General features: G+C 45.9%; 1 protein-coding gene across 3 annotated transcripts in view; it reads left to right on the top strand.

Annotated features, from left to right (window-relative positions):
• Nucleotides 1-27,500, top strand: part of RHBDF2 (rhomboid 5 homolog 2) — a 111,224-nt gene that overhangs the window by 49,492 nt on the left and 34,232 nt on the right. For all 3 annotated transcript variants that reach the window (XM_077251823.1, XM_077251826.1, XM_077251825.1), the window contains one exon: nt 20,673-20,783. The gene's annotated coding sequence lies outside the window, so the exon portion shown is untranslated. The remainder of the gene's footprint in view (nt 1-20,672; nt 20,784-27,500) is intronic.

The following is a 27,500-nucleotide window of genomic DNA, read 5'->3' as shown; positions in this document are numbered from 1 at the left end:
CTAAACAGGTGCCATTACTACAGGTAATGAGTGGAGGAAAGAGGAGACTCTTAAAGAAGAAGTTACAGGTCTGTAAGAGCCAGAAATCTTGATTGTTTGTTTCTGACCAAATACTTATTTTCCACCATAATATGCAAATAAAATGATAAAAAAACAGACAATGATTTTCTGGATTTTTTTTTCTCAGTTTGTCTCCCATAGTTGAGGTCTACCTATGATGTAAATTACAGACGCCTCTCATCTTTTTAAGTGGTGGAACTTGCACTATTGCTGACTGACTAAATACTTTTCTGCCCCACTGTAGAAGGCTTGGATAGGTTCCTCCTACTGACAGATTCCCTTTAAAGTCCCCACAAGGTTAATCTCAATACCTTCTAAGTCCATTCTATTCAGCTATAGTCACTAATAAAGGAGTTGTCATCCAGATTTCCATTCTTGGGGGTATATGCCAGATCTGCTGTGTCATTGCCTTTGGTTTCCTGAGTAAATATGGACCAACTGCAATGTATAAAGAACCTCTTTGGACACGCAGAGTATGAAACTGGGACAGGCTACCTTGTGTTTTACTCTGGAATGTTTCTGCATTTTAGAGAAATCATGACTTACCAACTGAGCCAGGAACGGGACTTGTCCTCTGGGCTACATTCTTTATCCGTCTTGGCTTAGTTGACTTTTTTTTTTTTTTTCTGTGAAGGGCCATTTGGATATTTATACCATCCTTCTGGGGCCGTACAAACTCCGCCCACAAAGTACATCCTGGCTCTGGCACTGGTTTCAGGACGTAATCTTTCATTGCATGCCCTTCAGTGTTCAGTAGTGAACGCTACATGTGTGTGCTAACAGAGCAAGAAGAAATGAATGAGCTGGTGGCAATCAAAATACATCTCCCTGCCCAAGGATTTGGTCCCTGAGAATCTGCTCGGGGGGGCCTGATAGAAGGTCATCGGGGGCCTGATAAAAGGTCATCGAGGGCCGTAAATGGCCCTGGGGCCTGAGGTTCCCCACCCCTGGTGAATAAGGAAAGGCCTGTCATTCAAGCCAGGAAGTGAGCCACCAGTCCCTATGTCATGCTGCTGGAATCTTCTGAAAGCTTCTCTTTAAGACCTTAAAAGTGTAGGTTAGAGTGTAGAAGGGTAAAGCGTGCCCTATAAGCAGAGTTCATTGGGGTGTGTTGTGTAAGATGGCTTCCCATCTTGTAATCATTCTGCGCAGATGTAAGGAACTCACTTGGATGTACATGTAATGTCTTAAGGCCCCGTCACACACAGCGACGCTGCAGCGATACAGACAACGATGCTGATCGCTGCAGCGTCGCTGTTTTGTCGCTGTGTGGTCGCTGGGGAGCTGTCACACAGACCGCTCTCCAGCGACCAACGATGCCGAGGTCCCCGGGTAACCAGGGTAAACATCGGGTTGCTAAGCGCAGGGCCGCGCTTAGTAACCCAATGTTTACCCTGGTTACCAGTGTAAAATGTAAAAAAACAAACACTACATACTCACCTTCACGTCCCCCGGCGTCCGCTTCCTGCACTGACTGAGCGCCGGCCCTAACAGCAGAGCGGTGACGTCACCGCTGTGCTGTGGTTTCATTTTACGGCTGGCAGTCAGTCAGAGCGGGAAGCGGACGGCAAGGGACTTGACGGACACCGGAATGTGAGTATGTACTGTTTGTTTGTTTTTTACATTTACGATGGTAACCAGGGTAAACATCGGGTTACTAAGCGCGGCCCTGCGCTTAGTAACCCGATGTTTACCCTGGTTACCAGTGAAGACATCGCTGAATCCGTGTCACACACACCGATTCAGCGATGTCAGCGGGACCTCAACGATCAAAAAAAGGTCCATGCCATTCCGACACGACCAGCGATCTCACAGCAGGGGCCTGATCGCTGCTACGTGTCACACATAGCGAGATCGCTACTGAGGTCGCTGTTGCGTCACAAAACTTGTGACTCAGCAGCGATCTCGCTAGCGATCTCGCTATGTGAGACGGGGCCTTTACAGATGGGCAGGGAAGATAAGGTTTCCGTCCAATAGTCTATCCGTCTGCTGAACCAGGCATGATAAGTGTAGTATCGTGCTCAGAACCAGATGTTGAGCAGACGATGCAGCTGGTGTATAGATATGTCCTGTTGCAGCTTTTAACCACAGCCGCGCTGTTCCACTGTATTTCTTACACTGCTTCCCTATACAATCTCTTAATTTTGGCACAGAATCAACTGTATCACGTGCAAAACCACGTGGCTATTATGATCGGCAGCTCTGTCTTGCAGGTGAGACCGCTGTTTTCCTGAAAGATTAGGTGATTGTGCATGGAAGCAATGGAAGGACCACAGAGGCACAAGGCTGCTGTGGTTAAAAGCTGCAGCATGACCCTCGCATGTGAGCACGGTGTAAACCTTTCTATCTCATAATTGGGAAACGATGTGAGGATTATTATCTGGGGAGCCTTCCTAAAAATCGTCATTATCCAAAGGGTACAGCCTTTATAAGTCATCTCACAATCTCCTAAATTCTGCCGATTCCCAGAAATGTAGGTGAAAACCTTGTGACACCTTGAAAGACCAAAGCCTCCTAATTGCTGATGAGTGAACGTGCCCAGGTAAGGTGTTATCCGACCATGCTCGTTTGCTAACGGAGTGTCTTCGTTGTGCTCGAAAAATATATTCGGGTTGCCGCAGCTGCATGTCTCGCGGCTGTCTGCCATGAGACATACATCCACGGGGACTTATTTGAGAACTCTGTAGACACTCGGTTAGCACATGAGCATGCTCAGATAACACCTTATCCGCGTACGTTCGCTCATCAGTAATCCTAATGCCTTCAGTGAAGCTTTAATTTCTTTTCCATATACACTGCTCAAAAAAATAAAGGTACACAGGACAGTGTGACTCCAAGTCAGTAACACCTCTGTGAAATCAACCGGTCCAGTAGTGAAGCAACTCTGATTGTTCCTTTGTAATGTATACATGTACTTCAATGGGTAATATATTAACTAATGGTGGTTTCTGATGGGACTTGTAAATAGTGCAAAATCTTCATCATAGAGAGAGGAAAAAAATGCTTTGCCCTGACAAAGTACTCTTGTTCATACCGCTATAGCCTGATTTTGCAAGTAGTGTTAAATAATCCTCCTAGGTGTGTGATGCCCCCAGAGGTAGAACAAGGAATATGTAATTTTTTCAAATGACTTTTATTTTACATTTTTTCAATAAAAACGATGAAGCTTTTACTGTGGACCTCTTCGTTTTAGTCTGTGATATGGTTATCACATATCATACTTGAAAATTTGTCAGTTTCCTGAATTTTGGTTCCATTGCAGCACACCGAGCTCACTCTGGGAGCTGCAGTTGGTGGATTTTATGTCAGTGAACTGATCGTTTCTTCTCCCGGTCATTTTCGTACAATAGGGCTATTCAGGGGCTGGCTGGCAATTTTCAGCCTGGGGGGCAATCACAAGGCAGTGGCCCTCGAGTTGCGGTGGCCCTCCTTTTCCCTGCTTATATCTGGCCACTGCATTAAAGTAGCAGAGATAACAGGCTGTAAAAACAGGCTGGTACACAGATATGGTAACTGAACGGAGCTTGCTGCATAGATATGGGAGCAGAATCGAGCTTACTCCAGAAATATGGGAACAGAACGGAGCTTACTACAGAGATATGTGAGCAGAACAGAGCTTACTACAGAGATATGGGAGCAGAACAGAGCTTATTATAGAGATATGGGAGCAGAACCGAACTTACTAGATTCAGAGATATGGGAGCCGAACCGAGCTTACTGCAAAGATATGGGAGCAGAACCGAGCTTACTACAGAGATATGGGAGCATAACCGAGCTAACAGCAAGGATATGGGAGCAGAACCAAGCTTACTGCAGAGATATGGGAGTAGAACGGGGCTTACTACAGAGATATGGCAGCAGAAACGAGCTTACTACAGAGATAAGGGAGCAGAACCAAGCTTACTACAGAGATATGGGAACAGAATCGACCTTACTACAGAGATATGGGAGCAGAACCAAACTTACTACAGAGATATGGGAGCAGAACCTAGCAGACTACAGAGATATGGGAGCAGAACCTAGCAGACTACAGAGATAAGGGAACAGAACCAAGCTTACTAGAGAGATAAGGGAGCAGAACCGAGCTTACTACAGAGATATGGGAGCAGAACCGAGCTTACTGCAGAGATATGGGAGCAGAACCGAGCTTTCTACAGAGATAAGGGAGCTGAACCGAGCTTAATAAGTCTACTACATGGAACCAAGTCTGCTACATAGAAACTGGAGCAGAACTGAGATTACGACATACATACAGTACCATAATCTAGATTATTACATTGATAGAGTACCAGAACCAAGCTTACTGCTTAGATATGGTGCCATAACGGAGCTTACTTACAAACATACACACAACAATACAGCTACACAGTGCCTAGTACTATCACCACTACACAGAGAATACATAATATTATAATATCACCATTACCTCTACATGAAACTACATTCTATACAAAGACCAATGATGCCACCATACACTCCCAGGCAGAAGTTATGTCGCTTATCCATGTTATGTAAATAAAAGCTTATAACCTGATGTTAAATTCATCCATTGGTTGTATAAGTTATTCTTTTGAAAGCTGGAACCCTCCAAAATGTGATTTAGGTTAAGAAAATAAATTGTTATCAAAGCAGAAATATTGATCAGTTAATGGACACAGAATGGTCAGATTTTGGCAAGACAAAATTTTTGTTGCCCACAGACAAATAATTAACTTAAAATACAAATATATGTTGCATAGCATTGGTGAATGAAGTTGTGGTGCTCATCTAGATTCTTTGGTTTTGTCTTCCAAGCTTCCTCTTTCATCCTTCCCCAAACATGCTCAATGATGTTCATGTCTGGTGACTGGGCTGGCCAGTCCTTGAGCACCTTGATCTTTTTTGCCTGGAGGAACTTTGTTGTAGAGATGGATGTATGAGATGGAGCACCATCCAGCTGCAGAATTTGACCTCTTTTATGATTTGGAATATAAGCGGTAGCTAATACTTCTTGATATTTTAGGCTATTGATATTGCCTTCCACCTTGCAAATGTTTTGCACACCCCATACTGAAGGTAACCCCAGACCATGATCTTTCAACCACCAAATGTAACTGTCTTCTGGGTGTATTTTGGATCCATACTGGCTCCAGTAGGTCTCCTGCAGTGTTTGTGGCAGCTGTGGTGTAATTCTACTGAAGAGAAATCCATGTTCTGCCACTTTTCCAGTGTCCATCTATTTAGCAGGCTGTGGGAGTTTGCAAATGCCACACGGTTTTTTATTTGCCTTTTGTTTAGTGCTGGCTTCTGGGCACTGATTCGACCATGGAGGCCATTTTGAGACAGAATCCTACAAATTGTTCTAGTTGACACAGGTAAAGGTTTAGGTGTGCACTCAGCCTTAATATGGCGAGGTGCTGGTGTAACGGACCAATGGCCCAGAATAGCAGTAAAAGTTAAATTCACTGCACTCTCTCTAGGTTTCTTATACAACGTCTGGTGTAAATTTATTATACATAAACTGGGAGCGTAACAGAATATTACAGCATCTGCGATTTTTTATATACAACGTTTTGGCTCAACCAGAGCCTTTGTCATGTAATCGCTTTTTCCAGCTAAGATAGTGATACACAGAGAAGACAGAAAGTCCCAGCGGTGCAATATAAGCTCTATTGTAATCTAAATGTCCGCCTATGGAAGATCTTGTCCAGTAGTGTGGACCTGCAATGTCTGTTATGACAAGCAGCGCTCCCGCACCTTGCTAACGATCGGCGTGTCACGTGCGGTGAATTTAACTTTTACTAGTTGACACAGGGACTTGAGGTGACCAGACCTGTTGGAGCTCTGCTGCTGTGGAAGAGGGGCTTGCTTTGGATTTTCTAACCAACAAACATTCCTCCTGAGCAGTTGTCTTGCGGGGTCTGCCGGACCTGAGCTAGTCAAACACATCTCCAGTCTCTTCAAATCTTTTTTTTAATTCTTTGTACTTTTACGCTGAGACACATTAAAGGTGCCCGCCACCTCTGCAGTGGATCTGGTCTTCAGCCTCTTGATAATCCAGGCTTTGGTCGCAGGGTTTGGTGGATTTTTGGCATGTTGTCAAGAGCTCAAGTTGCAGTTCAAGTGAAGGTCTGGGGTGCTGGGTTTCTTTTTATACACACACTAAATAACCGATGATTTACTGAGCACAGGTGAGGATGTAAACTAGGATTGGGTGCATTATATGACCAGGCGACAAAACTTTTGTCTTGCTAAAATCTGACCATTCTGTGTCCATTAACTGATCAATATTTCTGCATTGATGTCAATTTATTTTCTTAACCTAAACCACATTTTGGAAGGTTTCAGCTTTCAAAAGAATAATTTATACAACCAATTGATGAATTTAACATCAGGTTCTAAGCTTTTATTTACATAACATGGATAAGCGACATTACTTCTGTCAGGGAGTGTACAACTTTTACTACTTGTATACTACAATACTGATCATTAATTTTAAAAAAGCACAACACTAAGTGCCATTGTATACAGGAACTCTGTATTTACGGTCAGTGTAAAGATACTACAGTGATCACTGGTGACATTATACACAGGAGATCTGTATAAGGTGTCAGTGTACAGGTAATACAGTGATCACCACTGCCAGTGACATTATACATAGAAGCTTTGTATATAGTATGCAGTGTATAGTGTCAGTGTACAGGTAATTCACTGACTCACTAGTGACGTCTCTAGCTGAAGTCCTTCATCTTTGCTTCTCATTTTCATCCAGCACAGACTGCCATCACCTCTTCCAGCCAGGACTCATCTCTGCATAAAATAACACAGTTACCTAGAGCATGGCTTCCAGACCACATTCCCCACTTTTTCCCTTTCTTCTACACCATGTTCCAAATTATCATGCAAATTATATTTTTCTCGGATTTTCCTAAATGGTCGGTGCAAATGACAGTCAGTCTAATAAAAGTCATCACCCGTTAGAGTATACATCGAATTTTATTGGAGAAACCTCCCAATGATAACAGTGTAATCTCCAAAATGAATAAAAACTCAAGATGCACTGTTCTTCGAAATTATTAGGCACAGTAGAATTTCTAAACATTTGATCTGTTTTAAAGAACTGAAAATGCTCATTTGTGGAATTTGCAGCATTAGGAGGTCACATTCACTGAACAAAAAAGCTATTTAACTCCAAAACATCCTAACAGGCCAAGTCACATGATACCATAGGAACCCTTCTTTGTTATCACCTTCACAATTCTCGCCTCCATTGAACTTGTGAGTTTTTGGAGAGTTTCTGCTTGTATTTCTTTGCATGAAGTTGGAATAGCCTCCCAGAGCTGCTGTTTTGATGTGAACTGCCTCCCACCCTCATAGATCTTTTGCTTGATGATACCCCAAAGGTTCTGTATAGGGTTAAGGTCAGGGGAAGATGGTGGCAACACCATGAGTTTATCTCCTTTTATGCCTATAGCAGCCAATGACTCAGAGATATTCTTTGCAGCATGAGATGGTGCATTGTCATGCATGAAGATGATTTTGCTCCAGAAGGCACAATTCTGATTTTTATACCATGGAAGAAAGTTGTCAGTCAGAAACTCTATATACTTTGCCGAGGTCATTTTCACACTTTCAGGAACCTTAAAGGGCCCTTCCAGCTGTTTCCCCATGATTCCAGCCCAAAACATTACTCCTCCATCTCCTTGCTGACGTTGCAGCCTTGTTGGGACATGGTGGCCATCCACCAACCATTCACTACTCCATCCATCTGGACCACCCAGGGTTGCTCGACATTCATCAGTAAACAAGAAATCAGTCTTCATGTGTGTCTGGGCCCATTGCAACCGTTTCTGCTTGTGAACACTGTTTAGGGGTGGCCGAATAGTAGATTTATGCACCACAGCAAGCCTTTGAAGGATCCTACACCTTGAAGTTCGAGGGACTCCAGAGGCACCAGCAGCTTCAAATAACTGTTTGCTGCTTTGTAATGGTATTTTGGCAGCTGCTCTCTTTATCCAATGAATTTGTCTGGCAGAAACCTTCCTCATTATGCCTTTATCTGCATGAACTCTGTGCTCTGTTTCAGTCACAAATCTCTTCACAGTATGATGATCACTCTTAAGTTTTCGTGAAATATCTAATGTTTTCATACTTTGACCAAGGCATTGCACTATTTAATGCTTTTCAGCAGCAGAGAGATCCTTTTTATTTCCCATTTTTCTTGAAACCTGTGGTCTGCTTTATAATGTGGAACATCATTTTTTAAGTAGTTTTTCTTTCATTAGAATCACCTGGAAAACTAATGATCACATGTGTTTAAGATTGATTTCAGTGATCCATTGAGCCCTGAGACACAATACCATCCACGAGTTTATTTGAAAAACAAAACAATTAAATCTTTATGACACTTAAATCCAATTTGCATAATAATTTGGAACATGGTGTACACTAGACATCTGAATACAGAGGTGCACCCACAAACAATATATAATTGGTTATTATGCAACCACATAGATTGTAAGCTTGCGAGCAGGGCCCTCATTCCTTTTGGTATCTGTTGATCTATGTGTTTATTGTTATGCTTAATGTCCATTGTCTGTACAAGTCCCCTCTAAAATGTAAAGTGTTGGCACTATAGAAATAAAATTATTATAATTATTATTATTAACTGACCATTCCAAATATAAATTATAATCCACCACTGTGCACCCACTAACTATAAATAGCCACTTTCCCCATTTAATATATAAATTAATTAGCACCTGTACTCTTTCCCCAATTCATTACCAGTCACTTCATCCTCAACGCCCCCCACTATGTACCTATCACTCTAACCCTAACCCCGATTCATTATAGTTACATGCCCCTCCCGCCCCAATTCATTGTCATGTCTTTCTCTCTCACCCTCTATTCATTATCTACTGCTCTACCCCACATTCAATACATCATGTACTCCCCCACCCTTAAAATTAATTATTTGTTCTTCCCCTAGATCATCATTTGCTCTCCCCACCCCCTCTTCAATTGATCATTTGCTCTCCCCACCCCCACCTTCAATTAAATTGCTGTCCCCTGTCCCTCACACTGAATTTATCATTTTGCAGCCCCCCCACTGTAATTTGAAGTCCCCTTACTTCATTCATTGCAGTCCCCTATCACCCCCTCACTTCATCTGCAGTGCCCCTTCATCATTTGCAGCCCCCTTCCATTTCATCATGAGCAGTCCCACATCAGACACACTTCATCATGTGCAGTCCTGCAGTCCCCTTCTCCCACTTCATCATGTGCAGATCACCTTACCCCCACTTCATCATGTGCAGTCCCCTTTAACCCCCAATTCATCATGTGCAGTCCCAATTAACCCCCATTTCATCATGTGCAGTCCCCCTTACCCCCCACTTCATGTGCAGCCCCACTCCCCCTTCATCATGCGCAATCCCCCTTACCCCCACATCATCATGTGCTGCCCCATTCCATCATGTACAGCCCCACTCTCCCCACTTCATCATGTGCAGTCTCCTTTATCCACTAAACTATCATGTGCAGCCCCACTCCCCCTTCATCATGTGCAGCCCCACTCCATCATGTACAGCCCCACTCAACCTTCATGTGCAGCCCCACTTACCCCCTCACTCCATCATGTGCAGTCTCCTTTAATCCCCAAATTCCATCGTGTGCAGCCTCCTTACACCCCCCACTTCATAACTTGCAGTTACCCACCATTAAATTTATTTTATAAAGAAAACAAAAAAGTTCTTCATACTTACCTCACCAGTCGCTCCCCTGCAGTGCCTCTCTGCTTCTAGCATTCGGGTCATGTTGGCGTGTGCGTGAGGACGCCATCGCGCATGCCCAACAGCTAACCTGGAAGTATAGAGAACATGAAGGGAGCAGTAGCTGCGCAGCCATCAAGGTGACAGCCAAGCATAGCTCCTGGCCCCAGCACAGACATGTGCGCTAACTGTGATGCAGCTGTGTCTGCTGCCAGCCATGTCACAGTACAGCAAACATGGCTGCGCACAATTTGCTGTGTGGCTGTAGCCACCACCAGGCAGCCGGCCCTGAACAGCTGCTGGGGGAGCGGCCCGGGGGGCATTTGCCTCTTTGCCACCTGGGCCAGTCAGCCCCTGGGGCTATTCTCTATAGAGCATTGACGAGCGCCACATTTACTGTACTAACAGCAGCAGATTTGCTTTGGATTTTTTTTTTTTTTTTTGTATTAACCCTTTTAACCACCAAGGGTGGTTTGCACGTTAATGACCAGGCCAATTTTTACAATTCTGACCACTGTCCCTTTATGAGGTTATAACTCTGGAACGCTTCAACGGATCCTGATGGTTCTGACACTTTTTTCTCAAGACTTATTGTACTTCATTACAGTGGTAAAATTTCTTTGATATGACTTGCATTTATTTGTGAAAAAATGGAAATTTGGCAAAATTTTGATAATTTCGCAATTTTCCAACTTTGAATTTTTATGCCCTTAAATCACACAGATATGTCACACAAAATACATAATAAGTAACATTTCCCACATGTCTACTTTACATCAGCACAATTTTGGAACCACATTTTTTTTTGCTAGGGAGTTATAAGGGTTAAAAGTTGACCAGTGATTTCTCATATTTACACGACCATTTGTTGTTGTTTTTTAGGGACCACATCACATTTGAAGTCACTTTGAGGGGTCTATATGATAGAAAATACCCAAGTGTGACACCATTCTAAAAACCGCACCCCTCAAGGTGCTCAAAACCACATTCAAGAAGTTTATTAACCCTTCAGGTGCTTCACAGGAATTTTTGGAATGTTTAAAAAAAAATAATGAACATTTAACTTTTTTTCACAAAAAATTTACTTCAGATCCAATTTGTTTTATTTTACCAAAGGTAACAGTCGAAATTAAACCCCAAAAGTTGTACAATTTGTCCTGAGAACGCAGATACCCCATATGTGGGGGTAAATCACTGTTTGGGCGCATGGCAGAGCTTGGAAGGGAAGGAGCGCTGTTTGACTTAGTGCAAAATTGGCTGGAATTGAGATCGGACGCCATGTCATGTTTGGAGAGCCCCTGATGTGCCTAAACAGTGGAAACCCCCCACAAGTGACACAATTTTGGAAAGTAGACTCCCTAAGGAACTTATCTAGATGTGTGGTGAGTACTTTGAGCCCCCAAGTGCTTCACAGAAGTTTATAAAGTAGAGCCGTAAAAATAAAAAATCATATTTTTTTTTCACAAAAATGATCTTTTCTCCCCCAATTTTTTATTTTCCCAAGGGTAACAGGAGAAATTGAACCCCAAAAGTTGTTGATCAATTTGTGCTGAGTACACTGATACCCCATATGTGGAGGGGAACCACTGTTGGGGCTCATGGCAGAGCTCGGAAGGGAAGGAGCGCCGTTTTGGAATGCAGACTTTGATGGAATGGTCTGCCGGCGTCATGTTGTGTTTGCAGAGCCCCTGATGTATGTGACGGGGTGTACGGCAGAGCAAGAAGGGACAACAGGCCAAGGGATGATTCCACAGATTTATTATCAAGAACGCTGGAACAACACATGCAGGTAGATCTACAGAGTCCACAATTAGTCCAACGGAACAGGTTCGGGGGCACCTCCCGATAATCCTTGTGCCAGCTAACAAAACAATAGTCCACACGAGTCCAAGGGATCACAAAACAATCCCACGAACGACGAGATATGTCCTCAGCTCAAGTCTCGCCCCGTTCGCTTTCGCAGTCACAGATGGACATGGGGTCTTGCCTCAGCTAAGAATCCCCACTCCTTCTCCTTCCAAAGTCAACTCACATCTGATCTCAAAATAAGAATGGATTGTCTGAGCTCCTGGGATCCGCCCATGAAGGGGGGTAGGGGTCACACCTTCTATTCAATGGTTGAGTCCATCAGAAGATTCTAGACTGTTCGGCTCCGTAGTATGTACATTTGACTAGCCACCTGCTGTGAGGAAGAATGGCTATTCCTTCACTAGTTGACAAAGCTTAATTACATTATAGCTTAGGGCTGCAGGTATTGGGGAAAGGAGACAGTTACAGGTAAACTCCTAGCACAAGAAAATACATATATTACAGCTAATAGAAACCAGAGAACAGTTACATACATCAAATGGCATATTATTCAAATACAGGACAGGGCAAAAGTACAGATCATGACAATCCCTTCCCCTCCCAATTTGTGTACGTACTAGGGACCTCTACAGGTCGCTGGTTAAGTACACACAGGCAGAGCGTAACTTACATGTGGCTTCATGCAGCCACGAATTGGCATCGTAGCTCTCCCACATCATTGCCCAGGAGAACATCTGCAGGCAGACCTCCCATCACCCCAACCAAACATCGCCTGACCCCAAAACCAAAGTTCAGATCCAGAGTGGCTGTGGGAATAGTCCTCCAATGTCCACCAGCCAGTTCAATAACAATCCCAGGTCCTCTATGGATTGCCTCAGGCCGAACCACTCGGGGATCAGCCAGTGTGAGGAAAGCCCCCGAGTCACAAAATCCAAGAAGTCTCTGTCCATCCAGCACGACCTCCTGCAAGTGCTTGCCTCGATGAGCAGATGTCATCATAGCTGCAGGTCGCACACCATAAACTCCTAGTGGTGCAACATGGGTGGGTGAGGCACTAGGCCGGTCCTCACGTAGTGGTGACACGTCTTCCTCCATGGCACTTGGCTGTACATAATTAATAATACGACTGGGTTTAGGATCAATCCTCATTTGAACAGCTGGGCAGGAGGCTTGCAGATGCCCCGGCTGCCCACATCGATAGCTTCTGTGCTGAGTCTCACTCCATCCAAGGCGTCCTCTTGGGTGAGGGGTAAGGGAACCTGGAGGCCGGCCCCCACCTGAAGGTGCTGTAGGGGTTTGAGGACGACTCCTCCATGAGCTGGCTGGGCATGAGGCCTGCAGATGCCCCGGATGCCCACAGCCATAACACCTGCGCTCTGCTACTTCCTCTCCTCGTTGTATTCCAGAAAACGCAGTAGAAGCAACTGGAGGGACATTTACACGGGTATCAGCATGAGGTGGTGGCTTAGAGGAACGGGGAACAATGGGGACAGAAGAACTGGGGGCCACCGGGGTTGTGGGGCTGGTAGGCCTCTCTCGATCCTCTAACAGAACCCTCCACTGAGGCTTGATGGTGAGAACCTCATCAGCTAGAGCTGCAGCTTCCTCCACAGTGACTGGTCTCCTCTCACGCACCCATTCCCGGATCTCAGCAGGGCACTTGAAGTAAAACTGCTCTTTTAGGATAACCTGGAGAAAGATCTCCCAGGTTAAGGCCTCCTCTGCTTCCAGCCAGCGATTACATATTTGTTTGAGTCTGTGGGCATACATCTTGAAAGACACTTCCTCATTGCAGGCTAAAGTACGGAACTGAGTCCTGTAAGTGTCTGGCGTCACAGCATAATGTTCTAGAATAGTCCGTTTAATCCCCGCATACTCACAGTTCTCTCGAGGGCCCATAGCTCTATAGGCTGCGGCAGCTCCACCCTCTAAGAGCCCCACAAGATGTCGGACTCGCTCCCTGTCCGGGACTTCCATTAATCGACACTGATGCTCAAAGTCCTGGAAGAAGCTCTCAATGTCGCCTGCAGCCTCATTAAACGGCTTGAAGTCTTTGCGGGACACTCTGGGGAGTTCCCTCATGGTGGGTGCTGGGGTTATAGTCTGTCTGGAGCTTCTAGCTGCTTCCAAAGCGATCTGCCTCTCCAGCAATGCCATCTCCTGAGCTCTGTGAATGGCCTCTCTCTTATCGTCTATTGTGGCCTCCTCTCCCAGCAATGCCAACTCCTCCTCGTACCACACAACCCACTGACTCTTTTGGGTATTTACCTCCGGCTGCAGTCTTTCCTCCATTTGCTGCGAGGATCCTTCCTCAGCGTCATCTTGCAGGCGAACTCCTTCCAAAGCCTCAATTAGCTGCTCCTTGGAGAGTCCTTTAAAACGGACTCCTACTTCACGGGCCTTTGATTGTAGGCTCCCCAAAGTCCAGTTCTTGTACTCTGCGGTGCTGGTTCCCGATGTTGGGCCATTGTCCTCCATTCCTTCTGCTCTGATCCCACCGCTGCCACCAGTTTGTGACGGGGTGTACGGCAGAGCAAGAAGGGACAACAGGCCAAGGGATGATTCCACAGATTTATTATCAAGAACGCTGGAACAACACATGCAGGTAGATCTACAGAGTCCACAATTAGTCCAACGGAACAGGTTCGGGGGCACCTCCCGATAATCCTTGTGCCAGCTAACAAAACAATAGTCCACACGAGTCCAAGGGATCACAAAACAATCCCACGAACGACGAGATATGTCCTCAGCTCAAGTCTCGCCCCGTTCGCTTCCACAGTCACAGATGGACATGGGGTCTTGCCTCAGCTAAGAATCCCCACTCCTTCTCCTTCCAAAGTCAACTCACATCTGATCTCAAAATAAGAATGGATTGTCTGAGCTCCTGGGATCCGCCCATGAAGGGGGGTAGGGGTCACACCTTCTATTCAATGGTTGAGTCCATCAGAAGATTCTAGACTGTTCGGCTCCGTAGTATGTACATTTGACTAGCCACCTGCTGTGAGGAAGAATGGCTATTCCTTCACTAGTTGACAAAGCTTAATTACATTATAGCTTAGGGCTGCAAGTATTGGGGAAAGGAGACATTGTTACAGGTAAACTCCTAGCACAAGAAAATACATATATTACAGCTAATAGAAACCAGAGAACAGTTAGGGTACCGTCACACAGTGCCATTTTCATCGCTACGACGGCACGATTCGTGACGTTGCAGCGTCGTATGATTATCGCTCCAGCGTCGTAGACTGCGGTCACACATTGCAATACACTGCGCTGGAGCGATAATTTCATGACGTATTTGCGATGTAGAAGCCGTTGGTTACTGTGCGCACATCGTATACAACCTGTGTCACACGATGCAATCATGCCGCCACAGCGGGACACTAGACGACGAAAGAAAGTTTCAAACGATCTGCTACGACATACGATTCTCAGCGGGGATCCGGATCGCAGTAGCGTGTCAGACACAACGATATCGTAACGATATCGCTAGAACGTCACGAATCGTGCCGTCGTAGCGATGAAAATGGCACTGTGTGACTGTACCCTTACATACATCAAATGGCATATTATTCAAATACAGGACAGGGCAAAAGTACAGATCATGACAATGTACCTAAACAGTAGAGACCCCCCCATGTGGGGGTAACCACTGTTTGGGCACATGGCAGAGCTTGGAAGAGAAGGAGCGCCGTTTGACTTTTCAGTGCAAAATTGGCTGGAATTGAGATCAGACACCATGTCACGTTTGGAGAGCCCCCACAAGTGACACCATTTTGGAATCTAGACCCCCTAGGAACTTATCTAGATGTGTTTTGAGAACTTTGAACACCCAAGTGTTTCACTAAAATTTATAACGCAGAGCCGTGAAAATAAAAAATCATTTTTTTTTCCACAAAAATTTTGTTTTAGCCCCAAAATTTTTATTTTCCCAAGGGTAACAAAAGAAATTGGACCACAAAAGTTGTTGCCCAATTAGTCTGGAGTATTCTGATAACCCATATGTGGGGGTAAACCACTGTTTGGGCGCACAGCAGAGCTCAGAAGGGAAGAAGCGCCGTTTGACTTTTTCAATGCAGAATTGGCTGGAATTGAGATCGGACACCATGTCGCGTTTGGAGAGCCCCTGATGTGCCTAAACGGTGAAAACACCCCAATTCTAACTCCAACCCTAACCCCAACACAACCCTAACCCTAATCCCAACCATAACCCTAACCACACCCCTAACTCTGACATACCCGTAACCCTAATGACAGCCGTAAACATAATCCAAACACTAAGCCCCACTCTAGCCCCAACCCTAACCCTAATGGGAAAATGGAAATAAATACATTTTTTTATTTTATTACTTTTCCCTAACAAAGGGGGGTTGATTTACTATTTATTGCGGGTTTTTATGTTTGGCAGATGTCACACGCTAGAAGATGCTTTTTATTGCAAAAAATAGTTTTTGTATCACCACATTTTGAGAGCTATAATTTATCCATATTTTGGCCCACAGAGTCATGTGAGGTCTTGGTTTTTGCGGGACGAGTTGACGTTTTTATTGGTACCATTTTCGGGCAAATGACTTTTTTTTTATCGTTTTTTGTTACGATTTTTGGGAGACAGAATGAACAAAAATCAGCAATTCATGAATTACTTTTGGGTGGGGCGTTTATACCGTTCCACGTTTGGTAAAATGGATAAAGCAGTTTTATTCTTCAAGTCAGTACGATTACAGCGATACCTCATTTGTATCATTTTTTTATGTTTTGGCGCTTTTATACAATAAAAACTATTTTATATAAATATTTTTGCATCTCTTTATTCTGAGAGGTAGAACTTTTTTATTTTTTCGCTGATGGCACTGTATGGCGGCTCGTTTTTTTGCAGGACAAGATGACGTTTTCAGCGGCACAATGTTTATTTATATCTGTCTTTTTGATCACGTGTTAAGGTACCTTCACACTCAGCAACTTTACAACGAGAACGACAACGATCCGTGACGTTGCAGCGTCCTGGATAGCGATCTCGTTGTGTTTGACACGCAGCATCGATCTGGATCCCGCTGTGATATCACTGGTCGGAGCTAGAAGTCCACAACTTTATTTCGTCGCTGATGACTTGCTGTCATCGCTGGATCGGCGTGTGTGACGCCGATCCAGCGATGTGTTCACTTGTAACCAGGGTAAATATTGGGTTACTAAGCGCACCGCCGCGCTTAGTAACCCGATATTTACCCTGGTTACCATTGTAAAAGTTAAAAAAAAAAAAACAGTACATACTCACATTCTGATGTCTGTCACGTCCCCCGGCGTCCACAGGGTTAAAACTGCTTTCGGCAGGAGCGCTGCTAATGCCGCGCTGCCGAGAGCTTCCCTGCACTGAGTGTGTCAGCGCCGGCCATAAAGCAGAGCACAGCGGTGACGTCACCGCTGTTACTGCCGGCGCTGACACATTCAGTGCAGGAAGCTCTCGGCAGCAGCGCTTGCATTAGCAACACTCTTGCCGAAAGCAGTTTTAACCCTGTGGACGCCGGCGGGGGACGTGACAGACATCAGAATGTGAGTATGTAGTGTTTTTTTTTTACTTTTACAATGGTAACCAGGGTAAATATCGGGTTACTAAGCGCGGCCCTGCACTTAGTAACCCGATGTTTACCCTGGTTACCAAGGCGCTGCAGGGGGACTTCGGCATCGTTGAAGACAGTTTCAACGATGCCGAAGTCGTTCCCCTGATCGTTGGTCGCTGGAGAGAGCTGTCTGTGTGACAGCTCCCCAGCGACCACACAACGACTTACCAACGATCACGGCCAGGTCGTATCGCTGGTCGTGATCGTTGGTAAGTCGTTTAGTGTAACGGTACCTTTAGTCCTCTTTTTGATCAGCGGTATGATAAAGCATTGTTTTTTGCTTAGTTTTTTATTTTTTTTACGATGTTCACTGAAGGGGTTAACTAGTGGAACAGTTTTATAGGTCAGGTCGTTACGGACGCGGCGATACTAAATATGTGTACTTGTGTTTTTTTTTTTGTTTTAATCTACATAAAGAAATATATTTATTGGAACAATATTTATTTTTCTTTATTTAGGAATTTAAAAAAAATATTTTTACACAGTATATAATTTTTTATTTTTTTTTTTTACTTTTTTTTTTACTTTGTCCCAAGGTGGGACATCACTATATAGTGTCAGAACGCTGATCTGACGCTTTGCAGAGCACTGTGTCAGATCATCGATCTACTAGGCAGTGCAGGAGGCTTTCCGGCGCCTGCTCTGAGCAGGCACTGACAAGCCACCTCCCTGAGGGACCCCGTGGCCATCTTGGATCTGGGAGGCCTACATGGAGGAGACCCTCAGAACAACGCGATCACATCGCGCTGTTCTGAGGGTCTCAGGGAAGCACACAGGGAGCCCCCTCCCTGCGCGATGCTTCCCTATGCCACCGGAACGCTGCAATCTTGTTTGATCGCAGTGTTCCGGGGGGTTAAAATCCGTGACCGCTCCATAGTGCCGGATGTCAGCTGTGGAGTCTGTCAGCTGGATGTCGCATATCCCGTCGATGGTCATATGGGCCTAGGTCACCTCGATGGGATAGTACGTCTGATGTAAGCACAGAAGCATTTGGATTCCCGTAAGCTTTCTTTCCACGTGGAGTGCTTTAGATGTGATGTGCCACGTGTTGTTACTAGCTTTCCCATGGTCAGAACTCTACTTTGTAAGATACCCATTTGGCTGCCCTCATGTGTTGTGCCTTGATCCAATGAGTGTGTACAGTCATGGACAAAAATTTTGAGAATGAGACAAATATTAATTTTTCCAAAATCTACTGCTTCATTTTTTCTAATGGCAATTTGCATATACTCCTGAATGTCAGAGTGATCAGCTTAACAGTAATTACTGTACTTGCAAAGTCAATATTTGCCCAGAAAATGAACTTTAACCCCCAAAACACATTTCAACATCATTGCAGTCCTGCCTTAAAAGGAGCAGCTAAGGCTTCTTTCACACTTCAGTTGTTTGGCGTCAGTCACTTCCGACATAGTGACGGATCGACGGATCCGTCACAATTGTTGAGAAAACGGTTCTAACGGATCCGTTTTTTTGACGGATCCGTTACTTGGGGGTTGTCTGGGAAAAGTATCTACTTTTTGGAGCATGCGCAATTGAAAAAGCGGATTGGGGCGACGGATCCGCTGAAATGACGGTCGCGACGGAGCCGTCGCCCATAGGCGGCCATTCTATGGAATGACTGACGCGACGGATCCGTCGCGAACCGTCATTTCGGCGTTGACAAAAAACGTTTTAATGTCCGTCTATGTCTAGACAACGTCCGCCAAATTTCGACGGATCCGTCGCATGACGGATGGAACGGACGACCATCCGTCACAATCCGTCACCAATGCAAGTCTATGGGAAAATAACTGATCCGTAAAAAAAAAATGACGGATCCGTTATTTGAGGAAACTGGCGGTTTTAGACTGACGCCAAACAACTGAAGTGTGAAAGAGGCCTAACATCGTTTTAGTGATTGATCCATTAACACAGGTGTGGGTGTTGATGAGGACAGGGCTGGCGATCAATCAGTCATGATTAAGTAAGAATGACATCACTGGACACTTTAAAAGGAGGCTGGTGCTTGGTATCATTGTTTCTCTTCAGTTAACCATGGTTATCTCTAAAGAAACACGTGCAGCCATCATTGCACTGCACAAAAATGGCCTAACAGGGAAGAGTATCGCAGCTACAAAGATTGCACCTCAGTCAACAATCTATCGCATCATCAAGAACTTCAAGGAGAGAGCTTCCATTGTTGTCAAAAAGGCTCCAGGGCGCCCAAGAAAGACCAGCAAGCGCCAGGACCGTATCTTAAAACTGTTTCAGCTGCGGGATCGGACTCCCAGCAGTGCCGAGCTTGCTCAGGAATGGCAGCAGGCTGGTGTGAGTGCTTCTGCACGCACTGTGAGGCGGAGACACTTTGAGCAAGGCCTGGTTTCAAGGAGGGCAGCAAAGAAGCCACTTCTCTCCAGAAAAAACATCAGGGACCGACTGATATTCTGCAAAAGGTACAGGGAGTGGACTGCTGAGGACTGAAAAGTCATTTTCTCTGATGAATCCCCTTTTTGATTGTTTGGGACATCTGGAAAACAGCTTATTCGGAGAAGAAGAGGTGAGCGCTACCACCAGTCTTGTCTCATGCCAACTGTAAAGCATCCTGAAACCATTCATGTGTGGGGTTGCTTCTCAGCCAAGGGAATCGGCTCACTCACAGTCTTGCCTAAAAACACAGCCATGAATAAAGAATGGTACCAGAGTGTCCTTCAAGAGCAACTTCTCCCAACCGTCCAAGAGCAGTTTGGCGCCCAACAATGCCTTTTCCAGCATGATGGAGCACCTTGCCATAAAGCAAAGGTGATAACTAAATGGCTCATGGAACAAAACATAGAGATTTTGGGTCCATGGCCTGGAAACTCCCCAGATCTTAATCCCATTGAGAACTTGTGGTCAATGATCAAGAGACGGGTGGACAAACAAAAACCAACAAATTCAGGCAAAATGCAAGCATTGATTATGCAAGAATGGACTGCTATCAGTCAGGATTTGGTCCAGAAGTTGATTGAGAGCATGCCAGGGAGAATTGCAGAGGTCTTGAAGAAGAAGGGTCAACACTGCAAATATTGACTTGCTGCATTAACTCATTCTAACTGTCAATAAAACCTATTGGTACTCATAATATGATTGCAATTATATTTCTGTATGTGATATAAACATCAGACAAACACTAATAAAAACCAGAGGGCAGCAGATCATGTGAAAATATAATTTTGGTGTCATTCTCAAAAATTTTGGCCATGACTGTACCCTGGTATTCCATGTATGTATGATGTAGTTATTCTCCCACCCTAACCCACCAACCCTGACCTTCCAATAAACCACAGTGCCCCACTCCCTTAACACAGTGCCAGGCCACTTCCTTAAAACTTCGGTGTGTTTACCATGAACTTTTCATATGTTCAATCACTTGTGTAACTTCCTTATCTTATTTTTTTTGTTATCTTTCTCTCTGCAGCTGGAAACCAACCAAATATCTAGGACAGAACTGGAAATCGCTAATGCCTAAAGTGCACGAAGAAGCCCCCTGGTCAAGAGCCGGATGATCTTGGGCTGCACTGACAAGCAGGTACCACCCTATACATCATTTGGGGTTTAGCATGATTGTTTATGTCCTGCTGTCTGATGCAAATGTGGCTCTTTCAATGACAAGTCCAGCAATATCTTTACATGGCCAGTCCATTCCTCCATTACTGAGAAATCAGTGTTTGACTTGATATGCTATTGAGGCTGTAGATCTGAAGCCTCTGTCACTCCAGCTCCATTCCCCTCCAGCGCCGCCTCCTTCTTTTTGACTGACAGCTTCTATGCTGTGCGACTTCAGGCAAAAGAGCCGTCAGTCAAGAAGAAGCTGACTCTGGGCGAGGAATAGAGCTGCTGTGACAGGTGTCAGATCTACATTTGTATATCATTTCAAACACCAATTTCTCAGTACAGTAAAGCGGACTGGTCATGTAAAGGTATTGCAGGACTTGTATTTGAAAGGGAAGTTAAATCCTGTTGATAGATTCCATTTAGAGGGAATCTGTAAGCAGGTTTTTTCTAACTCATCTGACAGCAGCTTGATGTAGGAAAAGAGACCCAGAATCCAACGATGTATCGCTTCGATTACGGGGTGCAGCAGTTGTGATACAAAGAGAGTTTTTAGATTTGGCACGAAGCAGAGCTGAGAAAGCTGACCCCACCCACACAAGGCTATCTATGCTCATAGTGTATTGACAGTGAGCTGCTTATTACAGGAGGGGGGTGTGATCGGACAAGTGTTTGCTCGACAGCTAGTCACAGCAATGATGTCCTGGAGATAAAACCTTCACTGTCAATAAACAACAGTACACGATCTGATAAGTGTCACGTTGCTGATTTCGGTGTTTCTACTTAAATATAATCTTTTTAAGATCGAGCGTGTATAAGATGTAGTAACTATAACATCTTGGTGGAATGCCACCTGAAATTTGGGGTTCCTAATGCTGATCCGCTGCCAAGTCTCTCTTACCAAGTGGTACCCACATGATTTACTTCATAATTTTCCTAAGTCAGTAGTGCGGCAGAGGATTGGTACAGCGAGAATGAAAAGGAACCTGTCATAACTAGTGATGAGCGAATATACTCGTTACTCGAGATTTCCCTCCCGAGCATGCTCGGGTGTCCTCCGAGTATTTTTTTAGTGCTCAGAGATTTAGTTTTCATCGCCGCAGCTGAATGATTTACAGCTAATAGCCAGGCTAAGTGCATGTGGGGGTTGCCTGGTTGCTAGGGAATCCCCACATGTAATCAAGCAGGCTAGTAGCTGTAAATCATCCAGCTGCGGCACTAAAAAATACTCGGAGGACACCCGAGCGTGCTCGGGAAATATCGAGTAATGAGTACACTCGCTCATCACTAGTAATTGTGTGAATTTTGGTGCTCGGGTGATTTTGCTGGATCACATTCAATATACAAACCACATTTTGCACTACTTGTTCTCATGTATGCCAGGATTAATTGCAGATCAGAAATAGGATTATCATGTGAATACAGTTAGGTCCTGAAATATTCGGACAGTGACCAAAGTTTTTGGTAATTTAGCTGTTGACTAAAACATATTCAAGATACAGTTATATAATCAATATGGGCTTAAAATGCAGACTCTCAGCTATAATTTGAGGGTATTTGCATCTTAATTGGAGAAGGGTTCAGGAATTACAGCTTTTTAATATGTAGCTGCGTCTTTGTAAAGGGACCAAAAGTAATTGGACAGTTATCTCAAGCTTTTTAATGTGCTGCATGGGGTGTTCCTTCGTTAATTCATCATCAATTAAGCAGGTTAAAGGTCTGGATTTGATTCCAGCTGTGGCATTTTTATTTGAAAGCTGTTGCTTTGAACCCATAAGACGCAGACAAAGGAGCTCTCAGTGGAAGAAAAAGGCTATGTGCACACGTTGCGGATTTGGCTGCAGATCCGCAGCGTATTAGCCGCTGCAGATTCGCAGCAGTTTTCCATCAGGTTTACAGTACCATGTAAGCCTATGGAAAACCAAATCCGCTCCGCACATAGTGCGTAAAATACCGCGCGGAACCGCTCCGTTGTATTTTCCGCAGCATGTCAATTCTTTGTGTGGATTCCGCAGCGTTTTACACCTGCTCCTCAATAGGAACCACCCACCTAGGAAGTGCTCCTTTTTAAAGGAACAGCGCGGTTCTGTCGCCCTGTGACAGGTTCCACAGGACTAGGGTAAGTGCTACTCCCCCCAGCCTGACAGCTGCCATATTTGTTTCTGCAGCCTGTCTAAAAACACTGATTATAGCATCAGCAGGGTCACCATGTCTAGAAGGACCAAGTCTCATACGGTTTTATATACCGCATGTGTAGCCTGTCTGTCCGCTTTTCCGCATGCCTAGAGTAATCGTCTCTGTGAGGCCTGCGATTCCGAATGCGCTCAGGAGCCCTCCCCTGCACTCACTGGAGCCTCGACTCAGGCAGAAACTGTAGTTTCTCCCCCCGGAATGGGTCACGTCCTTGTTGCAATCTATGGCATCCCTAACAAAGGCAATCGAGTCCCTTCAAACCCCGGCCGGGGCCAGGGACAGCGGTTCTTCTGCCTTGGAGAGGTCTTCCGACTCACTGGCCTGCAGGGGCCGCGCTCTCACTAGGCAGATGCGGGGGAAACGAACCCACACAGCATCTCCCGGTCCATCAGGTACATCTGCATCCTTGAGTTCCTCCTCTCGTTCACCCTCACCAGCGGAGATTAGTGAACATGGTTCAGACTACGATTCTGAAGGGTCCCTCAATTTAGAGGCGCCGGATTATCAGGAGTCAGTAGACAGCCTAATTGAGGCCGTCAACCAAACCCTGGGTATAGAGGATGAATCCACCTTGGCCTCTGGTCAGAAGGTATCGTTCAAGAGGATAAAGCAGCCTCATAGGGTGTTTTCCTCCCACCCTGAGTTTGAGGACTTTGTCCGGGACAGAAGGCTCTAAATGCAAGATACCCTTTCGCCCCTGAGCTGCGTAAGAAGTGGGCAGAATCCCCTTCGGTAGATCCACCGGTTTCTAGTTTAGCCTCTAACATGCTGCTATCCCTTCCCAACGGCTCCTCTATTAGGGATCCAACTGATCGGCTCATAGAAAGTTTGGCTCATTCAGTTTTTGAGGCCTCAGGTTCAGCCCTCTTGCCCTCTTTTGCGGCGACTTGGGTAGCTAAGGCCATGATATCTTGGTGAGAATCTTTAACTAAGGCTCTACAGGAGAGGGACCTACCAGCGGAATTGACGGAGATGTCAAATCAGATAGCTCTAGCTGGGGGCTACCTGATCAATGCATCTTTGAATGCAGCGAACTGTGCGGCATTGGCTGCCGCAAACACAATTGCCATTAGAAAGGCTCTTTGGTTGAGAACTTGGCGGGCGGATTCTACATAGAAAAAATCCCTTACGACTCTCCCATATCAGGGTGGTTGATTTATTTGGGGAAAAACTGGATCAGCTCATCTCTGATACCACAGAGGGGAAAAGCAATTTTCTCCCACAGCAAAAGATTAAATAACCTTTTCGTCGCCTGTTTTAGGCTCGTTTTCAAGTCCTTTCGTAACACCAGGTGGACTCCAGAATCAAGCCCCTTTGGCCCAGGTCAACCTAATCAGGACAGAGATCATCAGATCTCTTACAGGGCCAACCCATTGGGAAGAATGCGGTCCCAGCTGCCAAGATCAAGGGGATCTAGGTCCCATAGGTTTTCAGCCAAATGACTGGAGGCGGTCTCTGATCGCCACCGACAGAGTAGTCGGCCGTCTACTCTTGTTTCATCAGTCCTGGCTCACGGTGGTTCACGACAGGTGGGTAAGAGAACTGGTGTCCTCAGGGTACAAGATAGTTTGTCAGCTATCCCCCATGACGGTTCTTTCCCTCCCACCTTCCCAGTTCAGAATCCCGGGTACAAGCCCTGTTCAAAACTGTAGAATCCCTTCGGCTCCGCGGGGTCACCACTACAGTCCCGAAGGAAGAGAGATTTCAGGGGTTCTATTCCAACCTGTTTATAGTTCCCAAAAAAGACAGAACTGTAAGGCCCATTTTGGACCTGAAATTTTTAAACAGGTTCGTCTACATTCGTCACTTTCAAATGGAATCTCTCCGGTCGGTCATAGCGGCAATGGAAAAGGGAGAATTCTTAGCTTCAATAGATATTCAAGATGCCTTCACATTCCCATATTTCCTTCGCATCAAAAATTTCTTCGTTTTGCCGTAGGCAGCCTACATTTCCAGTTCACAGCCTTAGCTTTCGGACTGGCCACCGCACCCTAAGTGTTCACCAAGGTCATGGCAGCAGTGGTGTCCATCCTGCATTCCCGGGGCATACTCGTCTTGCCATATCTAGACGACCTCCTTATCAAGGGGCTGTCTTTTCGGGCCTGCGAGGAAAATGTCAGCATTACTCTGGATACTCTTTCTCGCCTAGGGTTGCTTGTGAATCTAAAGATATCGTCCCTGGTACCATCTCAGAAAATCTCTTTTCTTGGGATGATCTTCGACTCCTCACAAGGTTTAACAATCCTGCTCCGGGACAAGGTCCTGACCCTCCGGCAAGAGGTGAGGGTCCTTCGCCGGCCGATCTACCATACAATCCGGTTCTGCATGAGGGTCTTAGGAAGGATGGTGGCGGCAATAGAGGACGTGCCATTTGCGCAACTCCATCTTCGTCCTCTCCAACGTGCACTTTTGGCAGCATGGGACAAGAATCCGTGCTCTCTCAACCTCAGGTGCCGTCTGTCTCCCCAGGTCAGACAGGCTCTCGCATGGTGGTCAACGATTCCTTCTCTATGACAGGGGAAGCCTTTTCCCCCAGCCCATTGGCTGGTAGTCACGACAGACGCCAGTCTTCTCGGTTAGGGAGCAGTGTTTTGCCACCACACAGCCCAGGGACGCTGGTCCTCGCGGGAGTCAACCCTTCCGATCAATCTTTTGGAGATTCGGGCGGTTCGGCTGGCTCTGCAGCATTTTCATCATCTTCTGGCAGGCCGCCCTGTCCGGATTCAATCCGACACTGCCACAGCGGTGGCATACATAAATCATCAAGGGGGTACCTGCAGCAGGGCGGCCATGCACGAGGTAAAACAGGTCCACTGCTGGGCCAAGAAGAATCACTCTGTGATTTCGGCAGTCCACATCCCTGGCGAGAAAAACTGGGCTGTGGATTTTCTCAGTCGTCAGGGCCTTGCATCCGGGGAGTGGTCTCTCCATCCTGAAGTTTTTCGACAAATATGCCAGCACTGGGGAACCCCGGACGTGGATCTGATGGCTTCCGGGATGAATGCCAAAGTACCCAGGTATGTCTCCCAGTATCGAGATCCACAGGTTATCGCCTTGGCGCTTTAGTTCTACCTTGGAACCAGTTTTGTCTCCCATATCTGTTTTCCCCCTCTGGCACTGCTCCCGAAGGTAGTCGGAAGGTCAAGACAGAGGAAGTCCCAGCAATCCTGGTCACCCCAGATTGGCCTCATCAGTCATGGTATGCAGACCTAGTGCAGCTGCTCGCCGATGTTCCTTGGCGGCTTCCAGAGCGCCCAGATCTACTGTCTCAGGGCCCGATCTACCACCAGAACTTAGGGGCCCTGTGTTTAACGGCCTGGCCATTGAATCTTGGATTCTGACGCAGGCCGGGTTTTCCCAAAAGGTTGCCGCTACCATGATTAGCGCCCGGAAATCCGTCTCGGCACGTATTTACCATCACACCTGGAAGGTTTTCCTTTCATGGTGCAGAAAGCGTGGGCTTCCCCCACTACGCTTCTCCATCCCTAACATTCTTTTCTCCAAGCCAGCCTGGATTCGGGGCTTGCACCAAGTACTCTCAGAAGACAAATATCAGCCTTGTCGGTTCTTTTTCAGCGCAGGATCGCTATCAGTTTACAGGTGAAAACTTTTGTACAGGGAGTCGCTCACATGGTACCGCCTTACAGGGCCCCCCTGGATGCTTGGGACCTTAACCTGGTCTTAAGTGCCTTGCAGGAAGCTCCTTTTGATCCTCTTCAGGACGTCCTTGACTTGCCTTTCCTGGAAAGTCGTGTTCTTGGTGGCCATAACTTCCATTAGGCGGGTATCAGAGCTGGCGGCTCTATCCTGCCGGGCTCCGTTTCTACGGTTCCATCAGGATAAGGTTGTGCTCAGGCCAGCACCCTCTTTTTTGCCAAAGGTGGTTTCCTCGTTTCACATTAACGAGGACATTGTCTTACCTTCTTTTTGTCCGGCGCTAACGCACCGTGTGGAAAAAGCTCTCCATACACTAGACCTAGTGAGAGCACTTAGGAGGTACATTTTACGGACGGCACCTTTTCGGCAGACGGATGCGCTGTTTGTACTCCCTGAGGGTTGCAGGAAGGGACTCGCTGCTTCAAGATCGACCATGGCCAGGTGGATACGATCGGCTATTCAGCAGGCCTACAGCGTCAAGGGCATGGTCTTTCCGGCCGGAATCAGAGCACACTCCACTCGGGCAGTGGGGGCTTCCTGGGCGCTTCGGCACCAGGCTTCAGCAAAACAGGTTTGCAAGGCAGCAACCTGGTCCAGTTTGCATACCTTTTCCAAACACTATAATATCCATACTCAGACTTCTGCAGATGCAAGTCTGGGTACAAGGATTCTTCAAGCAGCGGTAGCGCACCTATAGGCGGTAGATGCCTGGATGTTATTCCAGAGAGTCAATTTCCCACCCAGGGACTGCTTTAGGACATCCCAGAGTCCTGTGTCCCCCAATGAGATGAAGGAGAAATAGGGATTTTTGTGTTACTCACCGTAAAATCCTTTTCTCCGAGAC

Source organism: Ranitomeya variabilis, chromosome 4, assembly GCF_051348905.1.
Source record: "Ranitomeya variabilis isolate aRanVar5 chromosome 4, aRanVar5.hap1, whole genome shotgun sequence".
Classification (NCBI taxonomy): Eukaryota; Metazoa; Chordata; class Amphibia; order Anura; family Dendrobatidae; genus Ranitomeya; species Ranitomeya variabilis.
Note: the sequence above shows the minus strand (reverse complement) of the source record. Positions and strands in the feature narration are given on the sequence as shown.